The sequence below is a fragment of the Puma concolor genome, chromosome B1 (genome assembly GCF_028749965.1).
Source record: "Puma concolor isolate L17-30 chromosome B1, mPumCon1.1.hap2, whole genome shotgun sequence".
In the NCBI taxonomy this organism is placed as follows: Eukaryota; Metazoa; Chordata; class Mammalia; order Carnivora; family Felidae; genus Puma; species Puma concolor.
In genome coordinates, this window is record NC_141670.1 from 178,003,526 (window position 1) to 178,022,091 (window position 18,566).

The window sequence follows — 18,566 nt, forward strand, 5'->3', positions numbered from 1 at the left end:
TCTCCTTTTATCGTGCTGGTTTTAGGTTGGAAAACTGGCCCAACCTCTTTTGGCCACACTGGCCCTATTGAAAATAGACATTATGCTCTAGTGTTTTGTTTTGTTTTGTTTTGTTTTGTTTTGTTTTGGGGGGGCAGTCATTTCAAGCTCCTGTCAATCAAATTTGTTTTTCTTATTTAACATCTTCAACGTGTATACCATAACTAGCTGGTTTTAGGTATATTCATTGAATGGGTTGTAATGGTGGAATCAAAAATACTCAATTTAGAAAAAGAGAGATAAACTTAAAATGGTAATTCAGAATCAAATGAAGCCAAACTTCGCTTAATATTCAGTTTTTAGTATAGGCCTTCCAGTGGATTCAACTTAGCCCTTCAAATCTGGTGTGGAGTGCTTTTATTTTTGCCTATTTCCTTAGGAGGTGTTTTAGTTGTTTTGGTAGCCTGTGTGGGATTGAGGGTCTCATGGGAAGATGTTATAAATCTTGCTATTTTATGTTCATTTTATGGATGGAGGTGGCAAAATACTATTGAAAGTGGACAAATTTTCAAGATAGAAACCCATTAAAATGTCAGATTTACTAATATCCTATTCACCATATATTTCAGATTTAAAATCAAAAGAAGAATGCGTATTCTTTCTTTTTACAAACTAACCATTCTTGATGTCTTTGTATAAGTTAACTAAATAAAAATGGGTTTTTGAACTTAATATGATTTTATCTAAGTGAAATTCAAAATAAGTGTACTGATATCAGGCTAAATCTATTAGATTTGAACAATTTTAACATTTAGAGAAGTTTTGTTGATTTTGTTGACTGATCTTTTATATTAATGTGTTTCATAAATATAAATATTTTATATTTATATAAATTATATATTATATTTATATAAGTATATTTTATATATTTTATTTCATGAAATAAACTGGTGCTATAAAATTAAAACTGGAGAAATAGACACTATCTAAATTCTATTACAAAATCTTGAAAAGAAAAATGAATGGGCATTACAGTACAAATTTAAATATACTATAAAGGTTTATATCCGATAAATGTGAGCACTAATTTAACAAATATATTAACCTATGAAAGAAATCTGTATATAATTTTCTCCAAGTAAATGTAATAGTATTTTAGACTAAAGGTTGAAAATTGGCTTTTAAATCAGAGTCTATCATTGTGACCATAAGCAGTTTACTGCTGCCAGGATCATATCCTCATTTTTATAATTCAATTGAAGAGGTTAGAGTACATAAACTATATATTCTGCTGAAAATCTGAGCTTTCTCTGAGTCTTCAACTGATTCTGGCTCCACATCTCCTTTTTCAAAATATAAAGTAAAGTAGTCCAATAGGAGTGCTCTATGATTTTTTTTCCTTTTAAGTATCTTTATTTTTAACTGTCTTCCATATCTTTAAAATAAGGTAACTTTTTAAAGATACTTACTATTTTAAAGTCTAAAAAATATATCTTTCAATAGTGACCAAATGTATTTTCTTAGTATATCTCTTGTTAAGTTTTTGTGATTCAAAATTAAGTTGACCAGGGTGATGTTACTACTTGATATATAAATTATGCCTACGACTTACACTATGCCATCCACAGTCAACAAATTTATCAGTAATAGGAGAGGAACACTTAAGAGCATTTATTTAGTATGTATTGTCCTTGCATTGTGTCCTCCCATGGTGAAAGGGGAAGGGGAACTCTGTAGTCTCTCATAAGGGCACTGATCTTATGCATGAGGGATCCACCCTCATGGCCTAAACATCTCCCTAGGCCATATCCCTAAATACCATTACACTGGGTATTAGGTTTCAGCATATGGATTTGGGGGGACACAAACATTCAGTCTATAGCATAGTGACCAAAGAATAGCATATGATATCTCTTCTGTACCATTCCACACAGAAAGATGTAACGCAGGGGAAAGGAAATACCAGAAAGTTTGAAGGTCTAGATTCTTGTCTTTGATTTGCATGTACTCCTTTTGTTTTGTTGTGACCAAACTGTGTACCCTCTATCAACCATAGAGTTCTCACTTAGCCCCAGGATAATCCTTAAGGTCTCATCAACCTCTAAACTGTCAATTTGTGGGGCACCTGGGTGGCTCAGTCAGTTAAGCATCTGGCTTCAGACCAGGTCATGATCTCACGGTTCATGAGCTCGAGGCCCACATCAGGATCCTTGCTTTCAGAACAGAGCCTGTTTCACATCTTTTCTCTCTCTCTCTCTCTCTCTCTTTGTTCTTCCTCTGCTGTCTCTAAAATAAACATTTTAAAATAATAAAAAATAAAAACAAAATGTTACCTTATTAATTTGACAATAAATTAAAGTAACATGAAACTTGAATGGTCAAAATAACATGAAAAGTTATCATAATGTGTATGAAGACCCATGGATTGTTCTTATCATGAAAGAATGCATATATTACATTTTAATTATCCTTTCTAGAATATCATCTTAAAATATATTTTATTATTACCATTATTATTATTATTATTATTATTATTATTATTTACTGCTAGGAGAAGGTAACAAAGCTTGAGTGCTTCACATAGGGATATATTTATAATATATTAAAAACCATGTCCTGATATGACAATCATTTTGGGGGGTACGTAATGAGCATGTACCATTTTGTTTCAAATTTCACTTCTGACTACAATCATCTACAAATACACGTGCAAACATGCCTACTCTTTGGATTTCCGGGGGTGACTGTAAAGAATTTTAAAAATAAATCCCCTTACAATCTCTCATGCAGTGGATATGTGCTACAGCAAATTACTGTGGAGAGAGAAATGATAAATCACATTGTGGTTTCATTAGTTCCATACTCTGCTAAAGAATTCATACAAAAGAAGCTGTTAGCAAATTTTACTGTTGAAGGGCAAGTGGTATTAAAGTATGTCAGATACTATGGTCAGATACAGCAACCTGATTTCCAAACTAGAAAGTTTTCATGAAAATTATGGATAGTTGCTCAGATAAGCCAGAAGAGGAAGGGGGAGCCTAGTTGTCCACCATTAGTACATTTCATTAAATTTAAGAATTTGAGCATTTAAGGTAAATCAGAATAAAGATAAAAACTGAAAGCCATACACCTTTCAATCAAAAACAGGATTAGGAGCTAATATTGAACTAGAGAGAGTCTAACTTAAACAGGCTAGCCTCTAAACTTTTGGAGCCCACTGAGAGTGGAACTTTTTGAATATGGAAGCATTTCTGTATGATCGCCATGCTCCATTGGCACATATTTCCAAAGAGTATTACGTAGCCAATCATCACTTCTTTCTATTGCTTTCTTATAGATAATTAAATGTCTAGGGGCTGCTAATATTATTAACTCTTTGAAATAAGCCATTGTGTCTTCTGAATAGTGGCAAAATCAGTAAGGCACTTGGGTGGATTTTTACATCACTGGAAAGTAATCAGTCAAGACACGGTAGTCCTGCTTAGCACATGACTGACATTAAAGAGGTTTATTACTTCTGAAAATGCCAACTCCTTGTAACAGCTTACTGAATGTCCCTGCCACTAGAAAGGTCAGTGTGTAAGTTGTGACTAATACTGTTGTCAGAAAGCTCATATATTTCAATGCCATTTTTTTATTGTACCTTTTGTTTGGTGAAAGTTGTCTTATTTTTTATCCACTTGAAAAACCGGATAATAGATAGAATTCATTTACAATCACAGGGCTTGATTAAATGCATTCTGCATTAAATGAATCAAACTTACTGGCTCGCTTTCTTTAACTTTCTGTTGAAGTGTTTAAGGTTACACTGTGAGTGATCAACAAATAGCTCTTGAATAAGATGCTATGCTGACACCTTTGCTAGACCTAAGAATGATTTCTCTGATGAGCCTGCATCAAGATAAGGGTCTTTGCTTCAGCTATGAAGGTTTCAATACTTGGTTTGGATTAGAAGGGGGAAAATGATGTTTTACTTATAGCTAGCGTTTCTCTTTTTTTAATGTTTGTTTATTTATTTTGAGAGGGAGAGAGAGACAGAGAGAGGCAGACAGAGTGGAAAGAGGGAGAGAGAGAGAGAGAGAGAGAGAGAGAGAGAGAGAGAGAGAATCCCAAGCAGGTTTGGTTCTGTCAGTGTAGACCAGGATGCAGGACTCGAGCTCACAAACCGTGAGATCATGACCTGAGCCAAAATCAAGAGTTGGATGTTTAACTGATCTAGCCACCCAGACACCCTAGCTAGCATTTCTTAAAGATCCTTTTATAGATAATTATATAAATTCACGAGCACGGTTCTATCTAAATGTCTGTGGTATTGGCACAATACCTGGCATATGATGCTTATACAACACGTATATGATAAATGGGAGATAAGCAAACGATGGCTGAAAAAAATAGCAAGCTTTATTCTTCTTTAAATTCTGTGCAATATCATACTCAAATATACTACATTTATATAGCCTTTTTAGTTTCTTTAGCTTGAAAGTCTCCAATTCACATTAACCAGAGAGTGATCATTGATGTTGTGTATGATCTTGAAATCCCTTAAAGTACCTGGAAGTGTTGCTGTAGGAGAGAAAGGAAAACGATCTTACAATACTTCTCTGAAGTTGGTTTATGTATTTGAATCATATTTCAGTATGCTTATTTTTGAAAGAAAGCATAACATATTTTCTGGGAGAAAGATTGCTTGAAATGTGTTTCCTATACTCTCTATTGGCCCTCAGTTTCTTATCTGAATATAACTTTGAAACTTTGTAAGACATGATAAGGTAACTCTACCTTAAAGTCCAGTACACTGGCTTAGTCTCAATAAAGTTTTCCTATCCCCTTTAAGAAAGTTGTCTGACCCTGAAATCTGACAGATTAAAGTACTCCAGAGTATGGTGATTTTTTTTTTTTTTTCAGGAGAGGCAAATTTTATAACTTAGGAATAGATGTCTGCTACATTGATGCAGTTGACCTCTGGTGATAGTCTGTCCTCAGATAGTGTCTACTATTATCATTTATATCAAACAAAAAAAAAATTCAGAGGAGGCAGGGGAGGTTAGTGGCATTTGTCCATGGTCATGCAGAGACATCTCAGGTAATTTCTTGAGCCTCTGATGTATTGTGCTCTCAGTTTTAATTTTCTTCTGCTGTTTCTGCATCGACTAAAGAAGGATAGCAATTATTTTCTCTAAAATTTACAAGGAAATGTAAAAATGAGATCAAATAACCTATATTTAGCAAACAAAGTAAAAAAAAATTAAAAATGTGGCGGCTTTTAATTTTAGAAGATTGGCCTGGCATATGATAGGTGTTCTGTAATAGATTTTTTTAGTATGTTAAATGTTCCCATATCAAATTACATTCTCTTCTAACTTTTAAAGAGTTCTAAGATAAAGTTTTCATATATACTTAGATTGAAATAAGCTTTTATGTGAAGTAAAATGAACATAACACGGAGGTTTAAATATCTTTTGCTTATCACTGAATCCATGCAACTAAGAAGCAGCGTTTGATTGTGAATGTAGGGTGTGGTAAGCAGAGTACTTCTTACTAGCTGTTTGTAATGCAGACGATATGAAAGGGGAACAGGGATTCCAACCGTGAGATTTCAGTGCTATGCCAGTCTGCCAACATCTCATTATGAAATCATAGATGAGGGAAGTAGGGTCTCTGGACATCTGATAAATCTTCTTGAAAAAAAAAATTAATGTTTATTTATTTTAGAGACAAAGAGACAGAGCACAAGCGGGGGAGGGGCAGAGAGAGCCAGAGCCAGAATCTGAAGCAGGCTGCAGGTTCTGAGCTGTCAGCACAGAGACCGATGTGGGACTCGAACTCATGAAACATGACATCGTGACCTGAGACAAAGTCAGACACTTAACCGACTAAGCCACCCAGGTGCCCCTGATAAATCTTCTTTTCACTGAACATATTGCAATGGACACTATCTGAAACCCTGTTATCAATAATATATTTAATTTTAATCTCATGAGAACTGGGCCAAAATATTGGTCAAAATTAAATTTTGAAGTATATATGATATATTTACACACATATATGTTTTTATGTATGTTTTTTCTATTTCATATATACAATGAAAAATCACTTCCACGTATAACATATATGTGTTTTTTTTTTCTATTTCTTTTGTTTGCTATTATTTTTTTTTTTCTTATTTCTAACCCTATGTCCCCACTACTATAAACACATATACTGGGAAGAAATTTAAAAAGCCATAGCATACATAGATTTTTTTTGTGGTTAATGAGGTATGCAAACCTGTCAAAATAAACATTATTTCAAAATATTTGGTCAAAATAAATGAAACAGGTTTTTTATTTTCAACTGAATAGACAATATCATCATACCTTTTGGTATTGGAATGATGTCAGCATGCCTCCAGATTACACGAATGACGACATAAGTGATAAATGGTAGAATAAAGCACTGATACAGATTCCCTATTTGGTAAACCATAGAGATAATAAGTTCAATTTTAAGGAAAGGTGTTCAGTGATAACAGATTGGAACAGATATGAGTTTGTAGTCTCTCGGCTCCAAATCCAACCTTCTTTCCCTGTTTTGTGAACCCTGCACACATTTCTGCCTGTGTGCTTTGTTAGGCGTTATTTCCAATAACAAGTGCTAGAGGTGATAATGGGAGGTGAGAGTGGCAAGGCAGCACTTTCCTTCTGATTGGGGTGCTGCTTCCATACGATCCTTTGCCTCAGCTGAAGTTTGCCTCAGCTTCATGAGCCCTCACAGACCAGGTCTAGACTCACGTTCACAGTAGCTGTGCTCTTACTTGTAAGCTGTGCTGTCTCTACTTGGCTGGCTACTTTTACAAGTGAACTTCAACTATCCTTAGGCCCTGACTAGTATGTGGTTGCTTGTGGAAAAGGTCCAGCACTGACCTCAAGCAACTGTCTCCCCAGTGGGCAGCTTACTTCTATAGACAAGTTCCCATCTGTCCCCTTCCGTTGGCAATGGCAGACTATTTCTGTGAATCGGCGTGACCCACATCCTCTGGAAAGCTTCTTTGCCACAGGCAGACTGCTTGTCCCCATGTAGTCATGCGTTCTTTAAATCTCAGCATTCTTTGAAATCTCAGCATTGAATGAAGAAATCTCTCCTAAGCCCTCAATTTCTTTCACTGTCTGATATGTTCCAAACTAGTGGTATAGTGCATTTATTTGCATATGCCAATTCTGGCCTCCTTGGAGTCCTCCTTACCTCTTATGGTAGGTGAATGCTTTTTATAGTTAATGATTCTTTTAGAAAATGTTCCTTGTTTAAATTACTGGTATATTTTTTGCCTCCTGACTGGACTTTGATTGATAGAAAGATATAATGGAAATCATTTGCTTCTGTTAAGTCATTCAGTTCTCATATTTTTGGAAGTATATGTACAAAAACAAAACAAAAAATGGAATGAGTATATGAATGTTAGGAAAAGAATACAACATTGTTGAAAAATATTTGTCAGAGAAGAAACTTGTTATCCTTGGACACTGGCATGGCTTCCTGAGGAATAAGTACCTCTTTCACTTGCCAAGAGCCAGGATATCTAAACAGGGCTTACACACTGGGCAAATAAATTAATCATACTGTCAATAGTGACAACCAATTTAATCTTTTAAAAAATAGCCAGGTAATTATGTTTTTTTGACAATTCTACTTAGCAACATGTTAAGGTTTCTTCTGTCAATGTATCTTGCTTCTTTTTAATGAAGGTAAGAAAAGAGGGTAGAATGTTAGATTGAGCTTGTATAGTATATCAGAGAGAGAGAGAGAGAGAGAGAGAGAGAGAGAGAGAGAGAAAGAGAGAGAGAGGAAAACTTATTAAAATAAACCTTGGCCTTTATGTTTCATTAACTGGCATATCTCCCAGCAAAATACCACAGAAAGTAAATTGAACAGAGATGAACTCCCATTTGGTTAGTCTGGGAGTTTTAATTGACTTTACCTTCTCTTCTTCTCAACTTGCTTTTCATTAACGCTCTATCTACTTTTTCTTTATATCTAACTAATTTCTGTTCAATGTGAAAAGCTGAAATATCCCTACTAGACAAATATCTGAGCTTACTGAATCAACAAATTGTGGTTAGTAAGTGATAGGTTAGAACTGGAAGAAGCCTTTTAGTTGTCTACTCAAATCCTCAGTTTCATGGAAAAGGATGACAAAATTAAGGAAATTAACTCAAATATAAACAATGATGGTTTGACATGGGAATGGATGATAGGCATTTAGATCCTTTGGGTGGTGTTCAATTCCATGAACTTAGCTCTCTGCTTATCATATACTCGTGATGATATCAATCTGTGTGAATCTCAAAGTACATCAGGATTTTGCTCAGAAAGCAAAACTACTTATATGAAAGAAATTTTTGTTGATATTACATATATTTGTAACTCCAGAATACATGGAATACTAGTGCAATGGTTTGAAGCCATAAGGACCCTCTACACTTCAAATTTTCATTCTTTACTTCATTCAACAAGCAACTATTAAACAACTCTAATGTGTTCCTGGTGTTGACTAGGCATTGGGGAAGGGGAAAGAAAATGAAAAGAGACAAGCAGAAATGTTGATCTTTGATTTCAAAAATTCTAAAACTTATATTTAAAAAAAACATAAGCATATTTGGTAAACATTAGGACATCTAAAATAAAAATAAAGTAGTATAATTCTAAGTAATAAATTAAATGGGTCATATATTCTAAACAGAAAGAAAATAACGACCATGATAGCGAGGTAGATTTAATCAGGAAGGTTTTCAGGAAGGCTGAATAACATAATGAACACAAGGTGAAGAGGAGAAAATTTAGGGAAAGTCTTTTCAAATGATAAAACTTCAACAATTCAGGAAGAATGAATTATAAGGAAAATGAGAGATGAACCAATGTACATGAAATAGTAATTAATAATTTGATAAAGTGATTTAAAAATATCTATCTGCAGTGTAAGAGAAGGAACGCGATTAAAAGCAGATAGACATAACATAATTTTACTGATGATAGATGATAGATAGATAGATAGATAGATAGACAGACAGACAGATGATAGATAAACAGCTACATCTGTATTTGTATATACAAGTACATCTATCTACTATGGACAGTATTTGAGGCCACTTGCATCATAAAGAGTAATTGTACTATTTCTAATGGCTGACTTCTTGGTCAAATTTCTAAATTTAACATATAGGGGAGAAAACATTAAGCACTCCATGCTTCAGTCTCCCCAAACGTAAAAGGAGGTATCTGTGACACTTACCTATAATGTTATTGTGTGGATAAAATGAAGTAACTTCTATAAAGTTTAGCATGGTAATGGTCACTCCATAAGAATTCACTTAATGTTAACTATTTTTAATAAGATTCAAGATAAACCACTAAAATATAAACTTGAAAGAATAGTTCAATTTCTTTAAATCAATAAGTTTTAAAAGTAAAGGACTTAAAAACCCAAAGGTTATAAATAAAATAAATACCTACTTCACAATAGATTTATTGTCATCACAAAAGTTTTGAAAGCATATTGTTTCAGCGTTTAAGAGACTGAACTAAAAAAAAATGATATCTAAAAAAATTCACATCTCTTGGGAATATCAGGGGGCTGGGTGTGAGGAACAGTTGTGCATTTCAGTTAGGATGCGTTTTTGTTGTTTTCACATGCTCCAAACCACTGTGTTTTTTGTTTTGTTTTGTTCTGTTTTTGGTTTTGTTTTTTTTTTTTTTCCTACTATGGAGTTTTTCATTTATTTTTCGTTACCTGCCTGATCCCAATGTTTTTGTCTTTGTTTTGTTTTGGTTTTTTGTTTTTTAATCTACCACCTCCAGTTAATCTAATACTGAAGACTCTACCAAACAAAGATCTGCATCTGACTAGTGAGGGAAAATAAACAGAAAAGTATGTCCTAAAATGAGGGTGATCACTACAGAAAACTTGAAGATACATTTGTATTTGAAAACAGCATTCCCAGAGGTAACCTTTGGTTCTCTTACTTTAATATGTTGCTTATAAAGTATGCATTTCAATCAGGATGTAAGATGATGTTACCATAAATAATTCAAGTCAGTCATCCACTGTACACCATTTAGTATAAAAAGCTAACTGATAAAATATGTAGAATGATCATTTAAATTTTGGACAGCAGACAAGCATTGAGCCAATCATGTACTGATGCTTACTTTCAACAGACTGCATGTTTCTGCCTACATTGATTAGCACGATGAAAGCCATTGCTTCTTAAAACTATAAATTTTTGAATTGATTTATTTTTTTGGTGAGGTAAAACAAAACAAAGAATTTTCATATGTTTTCTGGTAGTTGTACCTCTTCTTAGCGGTCAGTTACATAGGGGCATCTGCATATATCCAAATTGGGTTACGTATATTACTATTTGGGTGGTCTAATGCTTTACTTATGGAAAACTGTAGAGTTAGGAACTTATTCGAAAGTCAGTTGCTGATTTATTTTCTAGCTTTATTTCCATATGTAAAAATATGTAAATTGTTCGAGGGCCAAGTGCAATGGACATTTCCAAGGATGAATGGTTGCTCCAATAACATGTACCAATTGAATGAATATTTTCCCTCAAATACCAGTTATATTCTCATGGCCATGATATCAATGTTAGAAAACTAAATGGTCAATTAGGGGTACCTGGGTGGCCCAGTTGGTTAAGCATCTGACTTTGCCTTAGGTCATGACTTCACAGTTCATGATTTCCAGCCCCTCACTGGCTCTCTGCTATCTCTGGCTTCAGATCTTCTGTCCCCCTCTTTCTCTGACCCTCCCCTATGCTCTCTCTCTCCCCAAAATAAATAAACATTAAAAAAAAAGAAAATTAAATGGTCAATTAGATACTGTTCTGGGAGGGGTGGGGAATACATGGAATACATGGAAACATTACACAAATTAACAAGCTAGTGTAACAATACGCGAGTGCTAATGGTTTTTACCTGTTTTACACACTGCGGTTATAAAGAGCATGTTTTAAATCTTAATGTGTTTGTATGGAACATTAAGAATCTATAAAATTACTTCAGTGGCACACACACAAAAGTGATTACATTTTCTTTCAGTTGTAAACTTAGAAAGAAAATAAACTTTAAATGCTGGCTGTATTAAAACTCATTTGTGTCTAACATAATCCCATGTATTTTTTGATAGAAAAGGTTTTATGTTGGTCAAAAGACATCAGGGAAATATGTTTTTGACAGGTAAGGTAATACTTTTCAAATGTCTAAGGAGAAATCAAAAAAATTCTATAATAACAATTCTAAAAGAGAATGATTTTTTCCCCCTGAACAATCTGGTTCCATTCTTTATCTCATTGAATGATACATTCCCGTATATCTAACAATGTGTTGGTAGTAAGAGAAACTTAGTTCAAGTATTACCATTTTAAGGCTGCAGTCTAACCTAGCTATTCAATGTGTCAGTCCATAGACCAGAAGGATGGGCATCATTGGGGAATTTGAGAAAAATGCAGAATCTCAGACTCTGTGAAACAGAATCTACATTTCTTTTTAGAGTTTGTTTACTTATTTATTTATTTACTTATTAATTTATTTAGAAATAGAGAGCAAGTGAGCAAGAGTGAGTACACATGAGTGAATGAGGGACAGAGAGAGGAAGAGAGAATCCCAAGCAGGCTCTGCACTGCCAATGCAGAGCCCAGTGTGGGGCTTGAACCCACGAACCATGAGATTATGACCCTAGCCAAACTCAAGAGTTGGACGTTTAGTTACCTGGGTGCCCCTAGCAAATTTAATTCTAACACAAATAAGAAATCCCAGAAACTAAAATAATTTTAGTTTATGGTGGGTTGTTAAAAGGCTTGTGAGGAGTTTATGAAATATTATGGCATTTACCACAATGCCTGGTGTGCAGAAAGTCCTTACTGGATACTTCGGGAATTAATAAGTAATGATTAATGTAGGCAGAAAATAGGTACAAAATATTTAGTCTTAAATATCAGATTATTTCTCTCTTATGCATAAGACAATAAAAACAGAAAAGGAAAATAATACATCAGCAGAATGCTATTAATATATAAAAATAATATTTTTTAACAAATAAGATAATGGAAATAAGATTATTCTTAAATTCCTTTCCAAAATTAATATTGTAGTGAAAATTATGTTGATACTTGATATTTTAAAAGGAGATCGCTGAACAAAGATGAAATTTTAACTTCAAACAAAAATATGTGAAGTACTTTCTTTCTATATATACTGTGTACATTGTAAATTGTGTCCCCAAACAGCCTGTTTGTCAATGGAGTGTTGCAACTACTCTTATTTTTCTTTGTAATCCATTGACCTTGGACAAAGACTAGAATATAAAATTTCTCAATAAATGTTAATTGAATATATAATTCAGTAAATAATATTTTACATGGAATACATTTTTCTTTTAATATAGTTAAGATAATTTAATTTTTTTTGTATATTAAAAGAAATATAGTAAGATATAAAGCTCATGACTATATATTTTTTAATGTTTATTTACTTTTGAGAGAGAAAGAGAGAGAGAACAAGCATGGGAGTGGCAGAGAGAGGAGAGGGAGACAAATTCTGAAGCAGGCTTGAGGCTCTGAGCTGTCAGCACAGACCCTGATCTGGGGCTCAAACTCACGAACCGTGAAATCATGACCTGAGCTTAAGTCGGATGCTTAACCGACTGAGCCACCCAGGCACCTCCAGGACTGGCTTTTTAAAAATCTTTTGTGCTTATATATTCTTTTAAGTCCTATGGTTTAATGCTGAAACCTAGCAATATATATATATACATATATATATATATATATATATATATATATATATATATATATAACTGTAACCATTAAACAGTATTGTTTTCATATAAGGAATCAAAACTAGTAAATTGTGATGACAAATATATATTTCATTTTAATGAGTCGATGAAAGAAAAGTTATATTTATTACCACATTTTATGCCAGGCACTATTCCACGCATGCAACGTTTACTTTGCACAGCAAGTAGCATTAAGCCTTAAAATCACTATACACAGGCAGTCAGGCTCACACCAAAAGAGGAATTACCTAAGGCACCTGACATGTGGGAAGATTCAAAACCAGGTGTCTCAGACTCTTAACACTCTAGTATTTTGCTTCCGAACTCCTTTCACAAATATCATTTTTAATTAGTCCTCCATTTAAAGATTGCATTTCATAGAGGAAGAGATTTATTCGATGTCATAATAACTAAGATAAATAAAACTCAGTTCTTTTCATTTTACAGCTTTTGGGCTATTCCATATACTAAAATAGTATGTGGAAATGGTCAAAATAGGAGGAATACCACAAAACATGGAAAAGAATACAATGATGCCATACCTAAACTGAAGTGAGGGAAGGGGAAGTGATTACCTGTGTGTAATGTGTGTGTGTGTGTGTGTGTGTGTGTGCATGTGCATGTGCGTTTCTGGAAACTCTTTATTAAATGATCAATTTGTAGTCTTGTTCACTTTTATTAGCTGTGTTTGGGGGGGAAATACATTATATGAAGGCTTGACCAAAAGCAAAGAAAAACTCAGCAGACTTCAGCGAGATTAAATGTTTCTCAGAAGTTCAGATCATTGTGGTCATTTATCTATAGTTGATTACATCCATTTATCAAACCTCTTTTGTTTTCCCCACTGTTTTTTTTTTTTCTTTTTCTTTTTTTTTTTTTTTTTTTAGTACAAGTTAGCTTCCTTCTCCAGTCAGTGATAAAGTAACTTTACATGATGCTATTTTTCTTTAAATAATTGTCTCCTCTGACTAATATTACTTTCTTCATTTCCTGTGTCGTTGCTTCTGATTATTCTTTAAGCAGTTTTAATGATGGAAGAAAAAATAAAAATAAAAACTAAAACCGGGAAGAGGGAAAAAAGGAAGGAGAGTTCCATTTCTTTTTTTTTAAATTTTTTTTTTCAACGCTTTTATTTATTTTTGGGACAGAGAGAGACAGAGCATGAACGGGGGAGGGGCAGAGAGAGAGGGAGACACAGAATCGGAAACAGGCTCCAGGCTCCGAGCCATCAGCCCAGAGCCTGACGCGGGGCTCGAACTCACGGACCGCGAGATCGTGACCTGGCTGAAGTCGGACGCTTAACCGACTGCGCCACCCAGGCGCCCCAAGGAGAGTTCCATTTCAGTGAACCCATTAATTTCATTCCATGTTTGTCATATGAGAAAGGAAAATTTCTTAAAACACGTTAGGATGTTACCCATAACTTGCTTGTAAGTTTTTCTGGGAATGATAGTCTTACCTATATATTCATAAAAGTTGAACTATGACTGCATGAAGAAGGTTATTCACCCAATTTTTATTATAAGAAGGGATTTAGAATTTATATTTATGCCAATATAGATATTTGGTATTTTTAGCTGAATTATCTATTACTATTCTTGTATATATTTGAAGAATTACTACAGCTAGAATGTGAAATTTTAGGGTTTAATATAGCGCAGTTTTGGAAAAATTATGAACATTTCAAATGATGGTCGTCTTTTAAAATTGTTATTTACTTTTGAGAGAGACAGAGACAGAATGCGAGTAGGTTAGGGGCAGACAGAGACGGAGACACAGATCTGAAGCAGGATCCAGGGTCCGAGCTGTCAGCACAGAGACCGACTCAGGGCTTGAACTCACGAGCTGTGAGAGCATGACCCGAGCTGAAGTTGGCCGCTCAACGACTGAGTCACCCAGGAGTCCTGATATTCTCCATTTAAAAGGCAACATTTAGGGGCGCCTGGGTGGCGCAGTCGGTTAAGCGTCCGACTTCAGCCAGGTCACGATCTCGCGGTCCGGGAGTTCGAGCCCCGCGTCGGGCTCTGGGCTGATGGCTCAGAGCCTGGAGCCTGTTTCCGATTCTGTGTCTCCCTCTCTCTCTGCCCCTCCCCCGTTCATGCTCTGTCTCTCTCTGTCCCAAAAATAAATAAACGTTGAAAAAAAAAAAGAAAAAAAATAAAATAAAAGGCAACATTTCATTTAGAGTTCAGACACTGAAGATAGACTTACTTATATTATAGAATATGAAACTATGCAGTTTATTTTAAAATAGTAAACGCTACTAAGAATAAACCTCTATTGAATTAAGAAGATCTACTGCTTATAAGTGACCAAGTAATGCAAAAGAAATGAAAGCACACCAAGTAATTAATACTCATCCTATAATTCTGTTAAACTGTTTCTAAAATTTCTAGTGTGCACAGTGAGTGGACTATAAAAATAAACAATACTTATGTCACAATTGAGTAAAAATCAGTATGTCACAAATAATAATTTGAAACGTTGTGACTCAAATATAAACTTCTGCAAAGATTTCTAGTCTTAAATCTGATATAATTTTATTTATTGATTGATTGATTGATTGATTGATTTTAATATGAAATTTATTGTCAAATTGGTTTCCATACAACACCCAGTGCTCATCCCAAAAGGTGCCCTCCTCAATACCCATCACCCACCCTCCCCTCCCTCCCACCCCCCATCAACCCTCAGTTTGTTCTCAGTTCTCAACAGTCTCTTATGCTTTGGCTCTCTCCCACTCTAACCTCTTTTTTTTTGTTTTCTTCCCCTCCCCCATAGACTTCTGGTAAGTTTCTCAGGATCCACATAAGAGTGAAACCATATGGTATCTGTCTTTCTCTGTATGACTTATTTCACTTAACATAACACTCTCCAGTTCCATCCACGTTGCTACAAAGGGCCATATTTCATTCTTTCTCATTGCCATGTAGTATTCCATTGTGTATATAAACCACAATTTCTTTATCCATTCATCAGTTGATGGACATTTAGGCTCTTTCCATAATTTGGCTACTGTTGAAAGTGCTGCTATAAACATTGGGGTACAAGTGCCCCTATGCATCAGCACTCCTGAATCCCTTGGGTAAATTCTTAGCAGTGCTATTGCTGGGTCATAGGGTAGGTCTATTTTTAATTTTTTGAGGAAACTCCACTGATTGTCTTCCAGAATTTTCATAGTGTAGCCTCATGTACATATTAAAGCATATTTGAGTGAACATTGCCATTTGTATTAGTCAGAATAAACTCAGACTCTGATACTTTATAAACAGATCAGAATTGAAATGAGATGATTCTATGTATCTAAATGACTGAATGATTTTTACATTTATATATACACATTTTTTTTTAAATGCTAGAAAAATACCTGGATTTAGAGTCAGAATTTTTGATTTCTCATCTTGGCCTGTCCACTCAGAAGCTTTTTTTTTTTTTTTTTTTTAATTTTTTTTTTTCAACGTTTTTATTTATTTTTGGGACAGAGAGAGACAGAGCATGAACGGGGGAGAGGCAGAGAGAGAGGGAGACACAGAATCGGAAACAGGCTCCAGGCTCTGAGCCATCAGCCCAGAGCTTGACGCGGGGCTCGAACTCACGGACCGCGAGATCGTGACCTGGCTGAAGTCGGAGGCTTAACCGACTGCGTCACCCAGGCGCCCCACTCAGAAGCTTTTTAACTTAGAAAAAGTTACTTTAATTCTCTGAGAAACATTTTTTTTATTATGTTTTGAATGCTTCCTCTAAAGTCCATTTCCTTCATTCTAAACATGTAATTATATGTCCCTTCTTTAGGAAAGCAAAACAAAACAGCAACAATTAATCTACACTTCACAAAAATAAAACCTTCATCAGCTTCGCCATCTTCACTGGTATAAACTACCCCCTTGCTAGTTCCTATCTTTCTTCCTTCGTTTAGTTTTAGACCACAGGTAAAAAAAATTAAGTCATTGAGGTTGATGATTTTCATTAACGTTAAGCACATTATCACCATCACTAGAATGCCACTCTTATTTTAATGTTTACTATTAATTGTATTTCTTTCATATCCATATGAAAATGGATATTTTCCACTGATATTTATGCAAAAACTTATGTATGTAGGTAGGTATTTATCAGAAAAATAATGCCCTTATAAAATATGTAGTATGAAGTTATTTGTGTATCATGCATGTTTAAATATACATGTAAAGTAGTTTGCTTTTCTGACCTTCAAGGTGTTCTCTGGAATGTATATTCCGAAGTGGGATTTCTAGGTCATATTTTATTCACAGCAGTACATAAGTGTTTCCCATTTTTCCACATCCTATGCAATACTTTGTTTTATATAACTTTCTTATTTTTGCCATTCTGGGTGTGAAGTGGCATCTCAGTTTAAATAGTATTTCCTTGCATACTAGATGCTATCATCTCTTGATACTTTTATGTCACAGTGAGTTCCATCCTCAAAGAGGCTCTATTGGATATTTGTTTAATTTTAATGCCATCATAGGAAGATTTCAGAACTTTCCAGTTGAAATGCTAGAGTTCAAGTCACTTATCAGAATACTATCCACTTTGTTAAACAAAGGGAGTATCTCGGGGCGGGGGGGGGGGGGGGGCGGGGAACAGGTGATTCAGTCTAATTTCCTGTCACCTGCACTCTCAGGTAAATAGCAAAAATGATACCTGTTGAGAGGAAGGTAACTTCTCATTTAAATTCCTTTAATAGGGTGTCTGTGTCTAAGAATAACCTGCAATAAACAGACCCCCTTAAGAATTCTGATGTCTATTCAATCTCCAATAAAAAATGGAGATGTGTCATAATTGAAATGCTTGGCACTGTGTGACCCACCCTACAAACCTCATCAGGGACCTGTGCCAGGGATACATATCCAACTTAGAGAGGTGGGGGCCTGGGAGCTGCCTCAGTTTCCCAGACCTCCATTTGCTTCACTGAGCCTCTTGCTACCTATATGCTCGAAATTATTTAGGAAGGCGTGTCATTTTGGGGCGCCTGGGTGGCTCAGTCGGTTGAGGTTCCGACATCGGCTCAGGTCATGATCTCGCGGTTTGTGGGTTCAGGCCCGCATCAGGCTGTGTGCTGACAGCTCAGAGCCTGAAGCCTGTTTTAGATTCTGTGTCTCCTTCTCTCTCCGCCCTCCCCCACTTGCGCTCTGTCTCTCTCTGTCTATCAAAAATAAATAAACGTAAAAAAAAAGAAAAATTAAAAAAAAAAAAGGCATGTCATTCAGTGAGGTTTCTAAGTTAAGTTGATTGGACAGTCTGATCCTGTGTTTAGGTGATTGGTCACTTTCTGTTGTTAAATCAGTTTCATTTGATAACGGAGTGCATTTTCAGGCATTAAGATTTTCAGTGTTGTTCCATTTCAGACATCCATCTCACATCCAGCCCAAAGCCTCCAAATTCAGAGTGAGATCTGAACCTGGGCTCAAGGACCTACATTAGGGAAGACAGACACTGCTTGCTCTTTCCTTACCCTCCTCGCTCACTGCCTCCATCCATTCCTGCACTGATAACTCTTCCATCATTGGGGTGAGAGGACAAGTGATTAGTGTAAAGACAAAATTCTTAGATGACTGCCATGCCATGAATTCAAACGTAAATGACAACTCTACTGCAGGTATTCAAATGCTCTCTTTTCTAGGCTCCCGTTTTTTTATTATTTATTTATTTTTTTAATGTTTGTTTATTTTCGAGAGAGAGAGAATGAGAGGGGAAGGGGCAGAGAGAGGGAGACACAGAATTCAAAGCAGCCTCCAGGCTCTGAGCT